The 18,070-nt window shown below is 39.7% G+C and overlaps 1 long non-coding RNA gene across 3 annotated transcripts; it reads left to right on the top strand.

The window, feature by feature from the left end:
• The first annotated feature begins 1,333 nt into the window (after window positions 1-1,333).
• LOC137249961 (uncharacterized) lies at window positions 1,334-15,296 on the top strand. 3 transcript variants are annotated; one of them, XR_010952650.1, is made up of 5 exons: window positions 1,334-2,400; window positions 3,012-3,188; window positions 3,261-3,495; window positions 13,392-13,569; window positions 13,640-15,296. It is a non-coding gene; the product is annotated as an uncharacterized lncRNA (long non-coding RNA). The 3 variants fall into 3 exon arrangements; XR_010952651.1 differs by having other exon boundaries at window positions 1,336-3,188; window positions 3,265-3,495; XR_010952649.1 differs by having other exon boundaries at window positions 1,338-3,188.
• Window positions 15,297-18,070: the final 2,774 nt, after the last annotated feature.

The raw sequence follows: 18,070 nt of genomic DNA, 5'->3' as shown, positions 1-18,070 counted from the left end.
TTCTACCGCACACTGATGGGTTAGTCGATCAGTGCTGATTAGAAACCGATTAGTGTGCATATCTCTTGAACCAAGCAGGATAGGAAATTTTTGTTTGGGCAATATGTGGGTATCCATTTGTAGATTAAACGACAATTTGATTGAGAGTTCCATAATTAACCCTTCAATGAAAAAATGGAGTTTATCGGTACACATATGACTCCGCAACCTGATTTGGCGCCATTTCTCTTGAACTTCGCAAGATTTTCTAAATTTTATTTTTGCATTAGATAGCCATCCCCGTTTAGCACCATTCACAATTTGATCCAATCTTCTATCTATAACGGTTCAATTTCTACCGCATACTGATGGGTAAATCGATCAGTGCTGATTAAAACCGATGAGTGTGCATATCTCTTGAACCAAGCAAGATGGAATCGATTTTGTTTTTGCATATTGTAGGTATTCACGTGCAGATTAATGCGCAAGTTGATTCAAGGTTTTATCATTAACGGTTCAGGCGATAGGAGGCTTAATCAGTTAAATCGGTTAAAATTGCGCGATGTTCTAATCCAAGTTTTCTATTTTTAGGACATGAAGTGGGAAAATCTCACAAAGTTTCACTTTAGAAGAGAAAAGGGTTTCCGAGGACCCTTGACCATTGACGCATCTAATGGCAAATTTAGATGGAAAGCTTTAAAGGTTCAAAAGCGCCATATTCTAAAAATATCTCAAATTTTAGACTCGCTTCACATATGTTAAACTTTGTGTAGAATAGTATATGTGGTGCCCGGGTGTGTGGTATAACCATGGCTACCGCCACGGTGATGTCCTTCCGCATATTACCTTATAACTCTTATGTTTATTGTTATGTTAGCCGATCCAACACCGGCTGCGCCATGCACAGTAATTCTGCGTAGAACACATTTCCGCGTAGGCGGCCTTCGGCCGCGCTTATTTAAAATAACCCTGGGCTACGCCATGTCAAGTCCGGGTGTGTGGTATAACCGTGGCTACCGCCACGGTGATGTCTTTCCGCATATTACCTTATAACTCTTATGTTTATTGTTATGTTAGCCGATCCAACACCGGCTGCGCCATGCACAGTAATTCTGCGTAGAACACCTTTCCGCGTAGGCGGCCTTCGGCCGCGCTTATTTAAAATATCCCTGGGCTACGCCATGCCAAGTCCGGGTGTGTGGTATAACCGTGGCTACCGCCACGGTGATGTCCTTCCGCATAGTAGTAAAAATATATATTTTCCTTTTTGTTTATTAACTGAAAGGTGGCACGTTAATATTTATATTTGTTTTTTCTTTGTTGATGTGGCAGCACAGCTTTGTAATGTCATCGATAAAATATATACATACATAAATGTGAATGTTGCTACAAAAGCGCGATTTATTTAATAAAAACATTTAAATTAAGTAAAAACAATGCAAGAATTATATGTTAAATATACTAAAAATGAAATTTAAGTGTATCGTTGCCAATTTATATAGATATTTATGAGCATAAAGGTTTAGAAAGATGTGTAAATTTTAAGTGAGAGTGCTATAGAAATTTGCTAAATTTGCAAACTTTAACATCAAATAACTCGTAAACTATGTCTGCGCACTTTAAGTTATATATATTTGTGACCGCGAGAACTCCCTCTTTCATTTGATACCAAGTTTAACCCCGAACTCGGGGGGTGCTAAACTAAATCGCTGCCAAATACATTAATTTCAAATTATTCAGAGAATTACAAAACAAAATACATCGATAGTGTATGTTTGTTTGCATTTATGTCGACGTGTCACCACCTTATAATCTTCTACAAGTTAAAAAGATATTGTTGTGGAGCTGGAAACACTATTCACCACCTTCATTTGTTTTCGTTTGTTTAATTGCAACAACGAAAAAAGCGACAATAGTACCGACGGGTTTTCCGCGAATAACTTTTAACGGAGATAAAAAATGTAGTTTCTGCTTTCGGATTCTGAATCTTGACGCATATACGCGTCTTTTGATATCGCTATCGACATGTGCGACCCGAATTTTAAATGCAGGACTTAAGTTGAAATTTTACTAAATTTGGAAATTAAAAAGCTTATATTTCATAAACTAAGAGTTTCCTAGAGCTGCGGATGGTAATTTTGTGATTTTTAGGATCCCCTCTACCCCTACAAATCAACAAAAGTTTGAAAATCGTGGCACCTTATATAAAATCCAACCCTTAAGTTGTATAGAATCGACGGGATGGCCTACAAGGTTTCATGTCATACTAAATCGCTCCCTTTATGCTCGGGCTAGTACCTTAATGGTTCCCGTAACGTACCCGATCTGCATCCGGCAAAGGACCAACAAAGTCGATAACGGGGAGTGTCCTTATCGCTACAACAACAACAACATTATTTACTTTCTGATTTTCATTCATACGTATGTGCATTTTTAAATAATAAAAAAAATGGGTGATAGTCTAGTTGAGGGGTCGACTGCTAATACGTTACCAAAAATATCGAGAGAGGTGTCAAACGACGCGTCTTGACACCAGTATTAATAATCCGAAGGCGGAAAATAAAAATATTAGCTCGTTCAAAAGATATTAACGAAAAACCGAAAAAAGACCCGCGGTTACCTCCGAAACCGGGGGTGGGATCCATAGTATTTTTGCGCAAAACACCTTTCTCAGAGTGCGGCCTTTGGCTGCGCTTATAAAAAATAACCCTGGGCTACGCCATGCCAAGTCCGGGGGTGTGTTATAACCGTGGCTGCCGCCACGGTGATCACAATTTTTTGTGTAGGTACAAACACAACAACAACCACATGAAAATCGCCAACTTCAACTGCAAATATCTCCGGATATAGATAAAATATATATAGATAAATTTTTCCGCCATCGGATTATTGTTCTCGAGATTAATACGCGTCGTTTGACACCTCTCTCGATATTTTTGGTAGCGTATTAGCAGTCGACCCCTCAACTAGACTATTACCAAAAAATGTTATATTATTCTAATATATATCATCTCCGCCGGGTTGCGATTCAGCTCAGAATATGCCAAAATCAGAGGAAATCTCAATTAAATGCAGATTTACGTGTCATTTGCCAAGGATACAAGGTACTTTACAACCAACATGCTTTGGAATACGGTACCAAACTGGTTGGATGTATTTCCCTAAAAAAGGGTGGAACTACGCATCTTGGTTTGTCAGTATTTGCTTCGGTAATTTATATTGATTTGTATTGATTAAAAATTGCAATAGTAGATAATGTAATGTGAATTAAAATTGAATAGGTAGCCGGAGCAAAAAAGGCAACTGATCGGCATGCAACTGTTATTTATGTGGCGCCACCGGGAGCTACTGCTGCTATCCTAGAAGCATTAGAAGCAGAAATGTCTTTGATTGTTTGCATCACCAAAGGTGTGCCATAACATGATATGGTTCGCGTTAAGCACGCTCTCTTAAGGCAAAAAAAAAAAAACGCGTCTAGTCAGGCCCGATTGTCCAGGAATCATCGCACCAGAAAGGGTAAGTAATTTGCTACCATTTTATATATATAAACAACATGTATAATTTTTTTTAGTGATAATTTGTCTTGCTTTTGTTGATAATCAACTGAAGAATGCAAATACGACAGCGTTCGAAGTTCATGTGAAAACCAATTAATTTTTTTAGTTAGCGTTTGGAGAGAAAAATACATATTTATGTATGCATAGAACTGCATAGAAGGGGAGGAATTAATTAATTATTATCAGTAGATTTGCAAGATTTTTGTCATTTTCCCTGCATCGCAGTTGTCATTACATTGCGTTAAGAGGGGACATCAAAACCTTACTACCCACAGCCAGTTACAATTTTAGTAAATTTTGCTCTTTTCATCGAGCATTCCATGGAGAATGGTACATTTTAGCAGACTTTCGCATTGCGGTCATTAATATTCAATTCCTAGAAGGTTTAATGTAGTCATATCAATAGTTCCGAGATGGTGGGGCTAGTACCACGATGGTGCTTGTTACCGGAACGTAGATAGATAGATAATTTATTGAGGATTGCACATCTCCTTCACAGCACCTCATCCTAGCCGACTTCCTTGATGAACCCCAGCAGTGTTCTTGGCTTGAGAGATTAAATGTGGGAATGCTCTGGCCATGGTGAGCCCATAAACTTAGATATGGTTCACCGTCTGCTGATCCATCACAAAATCGGTATGTGTTGTTCGATATTATACCCAGCTTTTGCATGTGACTGTCCAGCCTATTGTGTCTTGTAAGAATAGCCGTTAGGGTTCTTAGGTTATCTTTTTGAGAGGCCTATTAATGCCCTATATGGAGTTGTGCTGTAACCCCCTAACAGTAACTTAGATTGACTCAGGCCTGGCATATTGCGCCAGTGTTCTCTCTTTTCCCACCCTTCTGCTAATAAATGCCCTGTGGGCCAACTGGCAGGAATGGCTCGAGATCGATGGGTCATGCAGTTGCTGCCTCTCTTTCCATATTGTCCGCCTGTTGTTGTTGTTGTAGCAGTGCTTCGCCCCATTCAATAGATGCGACCGATCACAAATTGTCATCAATGTCCTCTAACGGGAGTCCAAAGAAACTTTCTGTTTCAACAGGGGTGGACCATAATGAGAGGAGTGTTAGAGGCGTTTGTTCCACAATACAGTTAAAGAGATGGTTGGTGTCATGCGGGGACACATTCCTAGCAGGACAATGTTTTGTATGTCGGGGTTGATTCTGGATAGGTAAGAGTTTAACCTGTTACGGTATCCAGATCGAAGTTGAGAGTGACTACGCGCGTTTCCCTAGGGAGAGTGCGTTCCTCTTTGAGTACAGGAATCACCGGCATTGAGGTCCGACGCCTGTTTGTGGAGTTCACTGAAGACATGCTTGTGTTTTTTAGCTTCATACGGCTCTGTTCTCAGGTGCCGTATTTCCTCATAATGTAATGCGAGTGATTCCGATCAGCAACAGTAAATATCGGCTGAAAATACCGAATTCCAGCGAAATTAGTTTTTGGAACTGTTTGGAGTTACAGCGGCGACCGATTTTCTTTTTCATAGGGCCGGATGCATTGTATTTTGCTGCTTCCAATATTACCATTCCCTTTTCGCGCTCCGGTATCGGATATATCATGTAAAAAATAAGAGGAGAAAAGCTTTATCTTATTGGAAGGGTTTTACAATGCTCCAATAAACTTTTTTTAAAAGTATTGAAGTTACTACTTTTTATGTGATTAGGAAGTTTATTGAAATATTTCAGGCCCTTATATATATGACCGTCCTAAAAAGATTCTTTTCCGGCAAACGCAGCAAACCCATTTCTCAGTACCGGGGTCAGGAGAAGCACCCGGATTGGGGTCGATACCTTCTCGAAAGAGGAGAGGAGTATGGCACAGACCCGCTGCAAGGATCTGCTGGGAGGTTGACAATTTGTGGGAGAGGCGCAACAAATTAAATACTGAGTCCGCCTGCTCATTACCCTCCACTCCCCTGTGGGCTAGGACCCAGGGCAACAGTACTACGTTGTGTGCTCCTAATTGATTCAGCTTTTCTACGCACTGAAGGACCAGTGCAGACTTTACTTCGAACGCCGCAAATGCCTTTAGTGGGGACTGACTGTCTGACTGAGTATGACAATTGTTTCATTGGGGTATCAGCGCTGAAGGTTCAGCTTAGCGCACTAACTTATGGCGAATACTTTCGCTTGGAAAATGCTCGGATGTGCTTTTAGAGGTACTGATAATTTGGCTCTGGGTCCGAAAACTCTGGCTACAATCCCCTCTGGCGTCTTCGAGCCATCTATGTACCATACCATCTTGAGCAGACTGTTGTTGTTGTTGTTGTAGCGATAAGGTTGTTCCCCGAAGGCTTTGGGGAGTGTTATCGATGTGATGGTCCTTTGCCGGATACAGACCGATACGCTCCGGTACCACAGCACCATTAAGGTGGTAGCCCGACCATCTCGGGAACGATTTATGTGGCCACATTAAACCTTCAGTCCATCCCCTCCCTCCCCACCCCAAGTTCCATGAGGAGCTTGGGGTCGCCAGAGCCTCGTCTGTTAGTGAAACAGGATTCGCCGCGGATAGGTGAAGTTGACAATTAGGTTTGGAGAAGCTATATATTGCGCTGGCAACCTGAAGGGTTGCGCTACACACCCTTTGAATCTGATATTTTAGTCGCCTCTTACGACAGGCATACCTACCGCGGGTATATTCTTACCCCCTTACCCGCTGGGGGATCTTGAGCAGACTAGTAATACATATAGGATGGATGTCCAGCAGTGCTCCGGTTGTGCCAATATGTAATGGGCTGCTCCGTCTCTTGGTACGGCTGTATAGGTATAGGTGGGTGCAATGTATTACTTGTATTATTTACCGTACATATATTTATTTGTTTAAGTCTATGAATTTTAATCCTTACAGACTATGATACAATGAAAATTTAAAAAATACTTATCCCTAAAAGTAATCGGTTTACTTAGAAAGCAGACTTCAAAATATTCATAAATTCAGCTCTTTGTATAGAAAAATCAAGAGCAGTGGAATTACTTATTGAGTTAAGCTCCCGAATAGCACGCGTAATGGGAGCATTACCAGCGTAATTCGTTGTGAAATAATCGTAATAAAATGGAAAGAAATTTCTGAGAGATCTTTGGGGAACATTAAATCGAATCCTTTCCAGCAAATAAGGGCAATCAATGTAGCCATTAATAACATTATACATGAATGACAAGCACAGTATAGATCTACGGTTTTCCAAAGACTTGAGGCTTAAAAGTAAAAGACGTGCGGAGTAGAAAGGAATCGGCTCCGAAAAGTTTAACGGCCGAAGGGCATATTTAAGGAAAATTTTTTGAATTCTCTCAATTCTGCAAATGGCCGTTTGGTTGCTTGGCCTCCAAATGAAGACAGCATATTCAATATGAGATCTAACGTATGACGTGTAGAGCAGCTTAAAGGTATAGGGGTCTGAGAATTTTGGAGCATTGCGCCGTACAAATCCGAGCATAGAATATGCTTTTGATGTTACGTAGTTAATGTGATTAATGAAGGAAAACCTTTTGTCAAAAACGACACCCAGGTCTTTAATCTCATCAACACATTGAAGTTCACAGTTAGGTATACTGTATTTTGTAGACAAATTGTTGGTTGATTTTGAATAAACTATTTGGAAGCATTTTTGCGTATTTAAAGAGAGACAGGAATTCAGGCACCATTGGTGAAGCTTATTTATATCATCATGCAGCTTTATGGCATCTTGCGATTTAATAGCTGAGAATATTTTTAAGTCATCTGCATAAAGTAAACACTTTGCAAACGAAAAACAACTGCTGATGTCATTAATAAATAATATAAATAAAAGTGGGCCTAGTATACTTCCCTGAGGAACGCAAGAAGTCGCAACGAACGGACTAGATATTTTCCCATCAATGGTAACAACGCAGTGTCTATTACTTAAATAAGAACGAATCCACAAAAGAAACGTTGAATGAAAACCGATACAGCTTAATTTTTATATCAGAACTGTGTGAGGAACTCTATCAAAAGCTTTGGAAAAGTCAGTGTAAATGCAATCAACCTGTAGTCCAGCAGAGAAAGAATCTACACAGTATTCGCTAAAAACAGCAAGATTTGAAACCGTGGACCTATCAGCAACAAACCCGTGCTGGTGGGGTGATATAAGGGATTTAACAGCAAAACTCAACTTGGCATTCACAGCATGCTCAAAAATTTTAGAGATTGTGGACAGCTTGGATATTGGTCTATAGTTACGCACATCGTTCTTATTTCCACATTTGAAAACGGGCGTAATCGAGGTGAGCTTCCAATCATCGATGAACGTCCCAGATGATAATGATTTATTGAAAATCAGAGTCAACGGATAGACCAAGGCTGGACAGTTTTTTAACAAGACAAGAAAACCCATCAACGTCAGTTTGGGATGAGGATTTAAGTATAATAATAGCCTTACTAACATCCTCACAGGAGATAGTAAGCGTACCGAAGTTCAGGATACTAACGGCATCCAATGAAAAATCAACCGCTTTATTATTATCATCCTGAGAAAAATTTGACTTAAAAAACTCAGCAAATAAGTTCGCTGCCTCACTTAGAGATCGCGCAGGCTGATCATCAAGGAAAACTCCAGAGGGTACACTGGAGCCAACTTTTTTTTGACGTTATATAGTTCCAAAAAGTTTTAGGATTAAATATCTTTAAATAGTGCTTGTACTTAGTAAAGAATATATGATTCTTTGAGCGTTTGAAGTTACGCAAATATTTATTTTTTATGTTCTTCAGTTTTTTTAATTCTTTCGAATACCACGGAAGTTTATACGGCCTCTTTCGCTTTACCGGAATTTTATCCAAACAGTGACTAAATAGAATGGATTTGAACGTGGCGAAGCAGTTAGAGGTATCAAGTCCCTCCACTAATTCGTCCCAGTTTATTTCCATTAAAAAATCGTTAAATTTAGGAAAATCGCACGAATTGAAATTGAACGTTAATCTGCTATCTGAAGTATCCGACGCATAATAATAAAAACTACAAGTAATGACCAGGGGTAGGTGATGCCTATCCTTGGGAATAACTGCATTAAAGCATTCGCTGACTTCACAATTAATGTTGTCACTTATAAATACTAGATCCAATAATCTATTTAGGGCATTAACACTTTTACTAATTTGCTTTAAATTGAGACTCAATAAATTATCAATGAAATATAGTTCGTGATTCAAAGAAAGATTATTAGGTGTGAGACCATAACTAGAAACATTTGTTGACCAGTGAATATTACAAAGGTTGAAGTCTCCAAGCACGCAGAGGTGGTCATCATTAAGGTTTCGTAAAACAAGAGAGATTATGTTATCAGCATGTGCTTTGTATACATCAAATGCGCTGCCTGGTAGAACATATGAGGCAAGCAGATATAGGGAGCCTTGTGCACCAGAACCAGAACCATTTATACACACGCAGATTTGGTCAAGTAGCGAGTCGTCATTGTTGAGCGGAAATAAAAATGAACGCAGCTGGCGCTTGACAGCAATTAAAACACCACCACCGCGAATGCAACCAGTTTTCCCAGCATCCCGATCCTTGCGATAGACATTGAAAAGATTTGAGTCAAAGAACTCACTATCAAAAAATTTTTCATTGAGCCATGTCTCGATGAAGACAAAGATATCATAATCCATTTGCGCACTAAAATTATACACAAGATCAGACTTGGTTCTCATGCCAGATACATTGTGAAAATATATCCTTAAGTCGTTATTGCTGTTATTAGCGGGACGATTTCTCCCTACTGTGTGCGACGAGGCTTTTTGTGAGCCTTCCGAAAAAACTGAAAAGGCTTCACCGTAACATTAGTCGGCCAAATTTCGGAGCTGAGCAATTTGTCAAATGATGACTCAGGAACTCCCAACTTGAAGCTAACTCTATACAGATTTGCCAACGCAACATCTTTTTTTACTAGCTTCGTACAACTTAATGCGGTTTTATTTAAATTAGCTTGCCTAGCCACATATTCAATTATATTATCTTCAGTTACAGATGGCGAAAAGGACGATATATGTAGCCATTTGTAACGATCAGCAACCACCAGATCGCTCGATGCGTTAGATTCTCTAATAAGAATTCGAGAATTAGTATTTTTCATTTTAGTTCTAGTTTTAGACACATTTGGCCCTTGTCCATCATCCTTAATAGACGCATGAGTGGATGAAGAAGAAGCCGACATATCCGTCATTGGAACGGCCGTAATTATGGATGCATACGTATTGCGAGAATTATTTGAAGTTGAAATAACACTCTGAGGCGTCACAGCATTGGACACCGTTGTATTAAGGCTCCATTACTGATACTTAGCATAGACTTGGCTTGGCTTGCGAACTGTCACTTACAGTTCTGTTAAATGAACATTGCATGTTACTGATTACTCAAAACTTAACTTGACTTAAAAGTCTGTTGAATTTTGATTTTCTATGTAAGTTCTAAGTGACGTTTACATTTTGAGATGCCATTTGTTTGATTCCATTTCATTTTGACATTTTGTCATACAAATTGACATTTATTTAAAAATAAATTTCAACGCTGACTATGATGCCAGATTTTATGCACCAAGTGGAGTATAATCGTGGCTAAGTTGCCAAGTTTACGCAAAGTCAAGTCAAGTCTATGCTAAGTATCAGTATTGGGGGCTTTAGTAGTGCAAGCAGCAGCAGTACTAATATTTGAGATAGCACTAATCGATACTACAAATGATTGAGGATTCATAAGCACTGACGTCACAACACTAGGCGTTGAAGTTTTAGTAGTGCAAGCAGCAGCACTAGCCGATAGTACGGATGGTTGGGCACACACTGGCACTGACGTCACAACATTATTATTTATTGTATCCGCATGCACTGACGTCACAACACTAGGCGACGTGATTGTAATGGCACAAGCAGCAGCATCAACAGCAACAGGCGAGCGAGCATTCTCATGCATTGACGTCACAACGTTCGTTGTATTAGAAGTATTTGATATGTCAGCACTCTCATTAGTTGTGGGTGGCAGATGAGAGGGATTACCATTCCACACATCGGCATTACTCATGACTTGTTTAACTGCGACTTCAAAAGAGCCGCGTAAACAATTTATTTCCGCGGTGAGGGAAGCAATTGTATTGTCTTTTTCTACCATATCGCGCTGAAACGCCAGGAGAGCTGAGTGCAAGCTATCAAATTTTAACGAGAGTTTTTTGTTATCATCTTTTAGAGCACTGACCACATTAAAAACACGAGCATTCTCTGCTCTAAGAGAAGATATTATATTAAATAAAGATACCAATGTTGGTTGTTGTTTGTTGACGTTATTATTACTGTTGTCACTTTTTATCGCATTGTCAGGCTTAGATTTCGTAGATTCTAAAGAATTACTTTCTGACAAATTCGAATTTTTGGCAATAGCCTTTTCATCCATCACGAGAGTTGGGGGAGGTGAGCGAAGGGAATTTCGATGCTGAGTAGCACAATTTTTACAAAAAAAACTCTGCTGGGAGTTCAATAAAAAATCGACGTCTGACTGACGGATATCAACACAATGTATGTGAAAGAGATTGTTGCACTTAGCGCACTGCACTTTCGGTTGATTTCTATCAACTTTTTGACCGCACACACAAGGCATTTTAATTAAAAGTTTAATTAATAATGATAATTTCCAAAAGTCAGCGATTTGTCAAATGTGTTACCATTGCAAAGGCACTTTTACATTCACAACACGGTGGATTTATAGATTTATGAAATATTTATGAAAGAGCGTATTAAAAACACGTCCGAACTGCACGAGAGCGCAGTTAATCGCAGACTAGTAATACATTGCAGCCGCCTATACCTATACAGCCGTACCATGAGACGGAGCAGCCCATTACATATTGGCACAACCGGAGCACTGCTGGACATCCATCCTATATGAAAGCTATGCATTCAAAAGTGTTTGTACCAGTGGCTGGTGCACACCGAACTGGACCAATGTATGCTATATTGAGGCCTGCACAAATACCAAGCTATGTTTATGTAAATAATGTTACTGCTAATGTCAATTTGCACGGTTGAGCACATACAGTACCTACGTTTATACAAGGTGGAACACCACATTAATTACATGGTGATGTAGCCACCGATCAGGTTGTTGCAAGAGATTAATCAAAATATGTTATTCATAAACACTGATTCTTATATTTTCATTATCATTAAACTGTAGACTAGACTCATGACGGGTATTCTTACTCTACACTGCCTTCTGGCGTCACATGCCTTTAAATTAGGCTTGGTCAGTGATAGCAGATGTAGGAAGAGCGGGTTGGAGGAGGAAACGATCGATTACGTTCTGTGCTCGTGCCCTGCGCTTGCCAGGCTAAGACTCCAGCTGACAGCTGTCAGATCTAGAAGCAGCAAGTGGCTTAAGTTCTAGGAAGCCGCTAACCCGCTGGAGCCATGAGAAGTGTGAGTGCACTTTGGGTGACCCAAGAAAAGTTCCGTACCTGCTCCGAATAATTTGTAGCTATTTAAGCGACAAAGTACTCCCTTTTGATACAGATGAGGGACTAAGAAAGCACAACACTACGGGCGGTGTCCCTCAGGGATCTGTTCTAGGTCCAACTCTTTGGAATGTGATGTATGGCGGGGTGCTACTAATCGACCTTCCCGGAGGCACGGAAATTGTCGGCTATGCAGATGATATTGTCGTAGTAGCAGTGTCCAAGAAACTTGATCTGCTCCAAGCATTATGTAATGACGCCATGGGAAGAATAACGGAATGGTTGACGAACACGGGGCTGGAGATGGCTAGCAATAAGACAGAAGGGGTTCTGAGGAGCTCAAAACGGACTGTGGATGAGTTGGTCCTAACCATAGGAGATTTTCAAATAAATTCAAAGCCCTCCTTGAAATATCTAGGAGTAATCATTGACTCAAAACTAACTTTTAGGGAGCACTTCAGGGCGGTGGGGGGCAAAGTTTCTAGAGTTAGTGGAACCCTAACGCGAATAATGCCCAACATCGGCGGCCCAAGCGAAGCTACCCGTCAGCGATTATCCAACGTAACCAGCTCTATAATATTATATGCAGCACCAGTATGGCACAGATCTAAAATGGTCCACCAAAAAGATATACTAGCAGCCTACCGCATTACTGCTATACGAATAGCATGTGCTGTTCCCACGACGCGATCCATGTTTTATCCAGGAAAATCCCAGTAGATCTACTCTCAGGTGAAATGGCCGATCTGTATGGCATTGGATTCAGCCGACCATCTGAAGATGCTAAGAAAAGCGCAAGGTCACGAACAATAGTTAGGTGGCAAGAACGGCGGGAAGATTCGAGAAAAGAGCGCCGGACCTTCATGCTAGTCCGGAATATAGCGGAATGGTACGAGCGAAAACACGGCAAACTAAATTACCATCTCACAGAGATATTGAGCGGGCACGGTGGCTTGAAGGAATATCTACATAAGCGTGGGATAGAGGAGGATCCTTTCTGTCCAAGCTGTCCGTCCGAATTGGAAAGCGCAGAACATGTAATACTGCCCTCGTTTTCACGGCGAAAGACTGTCTGTAAACAGAGTTTTTGGAGAGGAACCTTCCATAGGAATTTAGTTCCACGAATTTGCGGACAAATAGATGTGAGCAAGATGGCCTTTATAGTAATGACGAAATTGATGATGCATGCCGAAAGGGAGCGCAGAGAAATGCGCATACGAAGTAGTGGCGACTAAATCGCCTTTGAAGTTACTTTACCAGGTCCTGATTCTAGTTATCTGAAATTTCTCTTGTGCCTTTGGAAAAGAGCTATGTGTGGAGCCCTATTTATGGAACACTTTTCGGCTTATATTAAAAACTTTTAATCTATTCTTACTGATATGAGTTTCTTTTTCATTCTAGGTAATTTGATTTTGATGTGAGGATAGAAATATCCCAAATATTCCAGCTGTGGCTGTAAGAACATACATTTGCTCAAATTAGAAGAAAACTGCACGGTTGAGCACATCCAGTATCTACGTTTATACAAGGAGGAACACCACACTACTTTCACGGGGATGTAGACCCCGATCACGTTGTTGTAAGAGCTTATTTTAAATATGTTATTCATAAACACTGATTCTAATATTTTGTTTTGGTTTTTACTTTAGAGTCAACCTGTTATATAAGCGATGTCAGCTATGCCTGTAACTTAAGCGCCTTCAGATGTAATAATTACCGCGGACGCGGTCACAGGAGTAGTTCACTACGTGTGGGTTACACTAATCAAGGACTTTCAATATCGGAAGGTTTTCCAGCACTATAACACACCAACAATATGTGCAATCACCCGAATAAATTGTACAACAAACGTTAACACCACATCATCAGCCAGCAACAACAACAACAAACGCAACAAGTTGAAACTTCTAAACAATTAATGACTAGTGCACCACCAACATATCCGCAATATGCGCAAACATCAACACCAACATATGTCGCCTACTTTGCAACGCGGTGAAGATGCCCAAGGCCATTCTGATTCTAATACTGATAAAGGCGAACCATTGGCAAATTTAAAAACTCAAACAGACCACGAAAAATGTTGATGCTGGTATTAATTCTAGTACGGATAGTAAAGAATTTAAACCTAGGAAAAAAGCTAAACTTGATAAAAACTTAACCGAAGATGACAATGTTTCTAATTCTAATACTAAGGAAGATGAACCTTTGATAAATATGAAGCTTAAAACAGAGTTATCAAAAAATGACGATGATGATAATGATGTTGATGCAAAGTCCAATGTTGAAAATGATGAAAATTATGAAACAGAATCTGAAAATAGTATGAGTGTGGATTATAACCTGAAGCAAAACTGTCATATCCGGTACGACCAGAATTAGATGTTAAGAAAAGAGCCTACATAAAGAGGTTCAGTATATTTATGAAAAATTTATCATGAGACAATGCCCAATGTATGTATTTCAATTAAATTCAGCACATTGTTGGAAAAAGCATCTAAACTTTATGCATCGTGTAGAGAAAGCAGAACATTTACAATTTAAATATAACGAACGTGGTGCAAAATGTAAATTTTGTGATATTCAAGCAGCTACACCAAGCTTCAACAAATTATTGGACCATGAGATTTCTCATATGCCTAATAGTCATTATTTAAAATGTAAATTATGCGATTGGAAGACGAAAATACATTCAAGTATGAATTTTCATTTACGTGTACAACACGCTGAAACAATTGATGTAACAACGAAAAGTTTAGAATTGAATGTTTGTCCATATTGTAATCACAATGGTATTTACGCAAACACTTAATACATCTTTTCTATGTTTAGAATGTGGTGAATAATTTAGAACAAATACAAGTTTACGTGTACATGTTTATGAAAAGTTTGCGCATTGTACACCACAAGATTTGAACGGAAATATCTTGAGGGTATGGTTACACCTATGTGGCATCTACAAGCTATTTATAATGACTAGTATGGAATGAATCCGGATATGGAAGAAAACGGAGGTGACGAAATGAATCACCATGCTTCTTTGGATTCTGGTGATACTCCTGACATGCTTCCTAATTTCCCTACGTCTGATGTTACTATACCTACCAAACTAATATGACTGCAAACTGATGAGCAACACTACCAGCGCAGGAAAAATAAGAACTTCAAAACAAGGTTTCGGAAAGGGCACGACTATGAATAGACGTTAATGTATTTATATAGTTTATAAATATAAAAATTCACATATGTAAAGTTCGCTAGAGTAATAAGGCAATAATTTAAATTGTAAAAAAAAACATTGTATATATGAATAATTTATAATTAAATATTATCTGAACATAAAGGACGCGTTTCATTCATAGAAAAAGTGATTTGACAGAAGGTAACCGATACGGGTAACCGATAGGCCAGTTACCCGTGTTGTTGTTGTTGCATATGTTTTGGTTAGCGATAACGAAAACATAACTGATGAAGTAACTTGAAAATGTAAATAACATCGAGCGAGAAGGAATGTCGAAAACACAATAGGTACGAGCGAGAAAGCGAGTCACACGTACACTATTTTGAGAGAGCGCATGCGTTACCTTTTTCACGACAGCAATATAGAAGTCATTAAGGCGATAATTGGTGAACAAGTTATTGGTGACGATTAAGTAATCGATTAGGGAACGGGTACCTGTCTTGTAGGGGTCTTAATGACTTTTACATTGCTGTCGTGAAAAAGGTAACGCATGCGCTCTCTCAAAATAGTGTACGATTGACTCGCTTTCTGGCTCTTACCTATTGTGTTTTCGACATTCCTTCTCGCTCGATGTTGTTTACATTTTTAAGTTACTTCATCAGTTATGTTTCCGTTATCGCTAACCAAAACATATGCAACAACAACAACACGGGTAACTGGCCTATCGGTTACCTTCTGTCAAATCGCTTTTTTCATGAATGAAACGCGTCCTTTATGTTCAGATAATATTTAATTATAAATAATTCATATATACAATGTTTTTTTTACAATTAAAATTATTTCCTTATTACTCTAGTGAACTTTACATATGTGTATATTGATATGTACAAGTTAATTAAGTACAATAACGTCTATTAATAGCTGTGCCCTTTCTGAAACTTTCGAAGCTCAGTGATGATGCTCAATTTTTCCTGCGCTGGTGGTGTTATTCAACATCAGTTTGCAGCAGGCATGCTTAACGAACGAAACGATATCATTTCGTTACGATAATCAACGTTAATAAACGAAACGAAGTCATTTCGTTTCGTTTATTAACGTTAAGAACGACAAATTAACGTTAATTTGACGATCTTAACGTTAATAAACGAAACGAAGTGACTTCGTTTCGTTTATTAGCGTTGATTATCGTAACGAAATGATATCGTTTCGTTCGTTAAGCATGCCTGGTTTGCAGAGCCATATGAGTTTTGTAGGGATAATACCGGAAGCCCCAATTTGTGCTATAAAAGTCGATTTACAGGTGATATTGATCCTTTGGTCTTGACCCTTTCCCATAGTATGCCTGTTAGCGCCTTATCGGTGGTACTAAAAAGGCGCGGGGATAGTTGTCGCAGTTTTATTATAATTTGAGCAAATTTATGTTCTTCCTTCAGCTACAGCTGGAATATTTGGATATTGCTATGCGCACATCGTCAAAAACAAATTACCTAGAATGAGAAAGAAACTAATATCAGTAAGGATAGATTAAAGTTTTTAATATATTTAACCCGAAAAGTGTTCTATAAATAGGGCTCCACAATTAGCTCTTTTCTGAGAGGCCAAAGTCACAAGGGACTCAAGGAGATTTCAGATAACTAGAATCAGGGGTACCCCAAAATACTTCGCTGTTACATTCATAGAGAACACAACATTATAACAAGGGATAATTGATTGATGTTACGAAGGAAATTAGACGTGCTACAAAAACAAACAAATGCAGATGACTCTTTAATTCAACAACAAGAACAACAACAACAACAACAACAACTGTTTAATTCATTATCCGAAGTTCTTGTATGGACGTGCAGTATGAAAAGTGCAAAGTACTGCTAAAACTGATTTCCCCGAGTAACCCGGGAACGAATTGCTGTGACTACGCCTATCCTTCTTTAGCAGCAGGGTCTAGAACCAGATCCCTGTTGGACAGGAAAATAAACGTTTGGTTATCTCCAAGTTGATCATATTCTATTACAGAATATACTCGTTTGTTGCATCCGACCAGTACATCCAGCGGATTAGGGGATCAGAATATACCCGCGGTAGGTATGCCTGTCGTAAGAGGCGACTAAAATACCAGATTCAAGGGGTGTGTAGCGCAACCATTCAGGTTGCCAGCGCAATATATAGCTTCTCCAAACCCAATTGTCAACCTCACCTATCCGCGGCGAATCCTGTTTCACTAACAGACGAGGCTCTGGCGACCCCAAGCTGCTCATGGAACTTGGGGTGGGGAGGGAGGGGATGGCCTGAAGGTTTAATGTGGCCACATAAATCGTTCCCGAGATGGTCGGGCTAGTACCTTAATGGTGCTGTGGTACCGGAGCGTACCGGATCTGTATCCGGCAAAGGACCATCGATAACACTCCCCAAAGCCTTCGGGGAGCAACCTTATCGCTACAACAACAACAACAACAACACGGAACTTTCCTTGGGACACCCAAGGTCACTAACGCTTCTCATGGCTCCAGCGGGTTTGGGGGCTTAGAGTATACCCGCGGTAGGATGCCTGCGTAAGAGGCGATTAAAATACCAAATTGGTTTAGGGGCTGTGTAGCGCAATCCGTTCAATGGGTTGCCAGCGCAATATATAGCTTCTCCAACCCAATTGTGAACCTCATCTACCCGAATCCTGTTTCTTTAACAGCCGAGGCTCTGGCGACCCCATGTTCCTTATGGATCTACATTTGAAGGCGCTTAGTTAGCTGACATCGCTTACTTAAACGGTTGATTCTAAAGTAAAAACCAGAACAATATATAGGTTAGGTTGAACTGGCGGGTTCATGGCGACCTCACATAGACTGAATGAGTCCGTAGTGTTACCAGAAGTTTGTTTTAACGACCAAGCTAAAAACCCTATCAA

Source organism: Eurosta solidaginis, chromosome 4, assembly GCF_040869045.1.
Source record: "Eurosta solidaginis isolate ZX-2024a chromosome 4, ASM4086904v1, whole genome shotgun sequence".
In the NCBI taxonomy this organism is placed as follows: domain Eukaryota; kingdom Metazoa; phylum Arthropoda; class Insecta; order Diptera; family Tephritidae; genus Eurosta; species Eurosta solidaginis.
The sequence above is the reverse complement of the archived record's forward strand: the minus strand, read 5'-3'. Positions and strand labels throughout refer to the sequence as shown.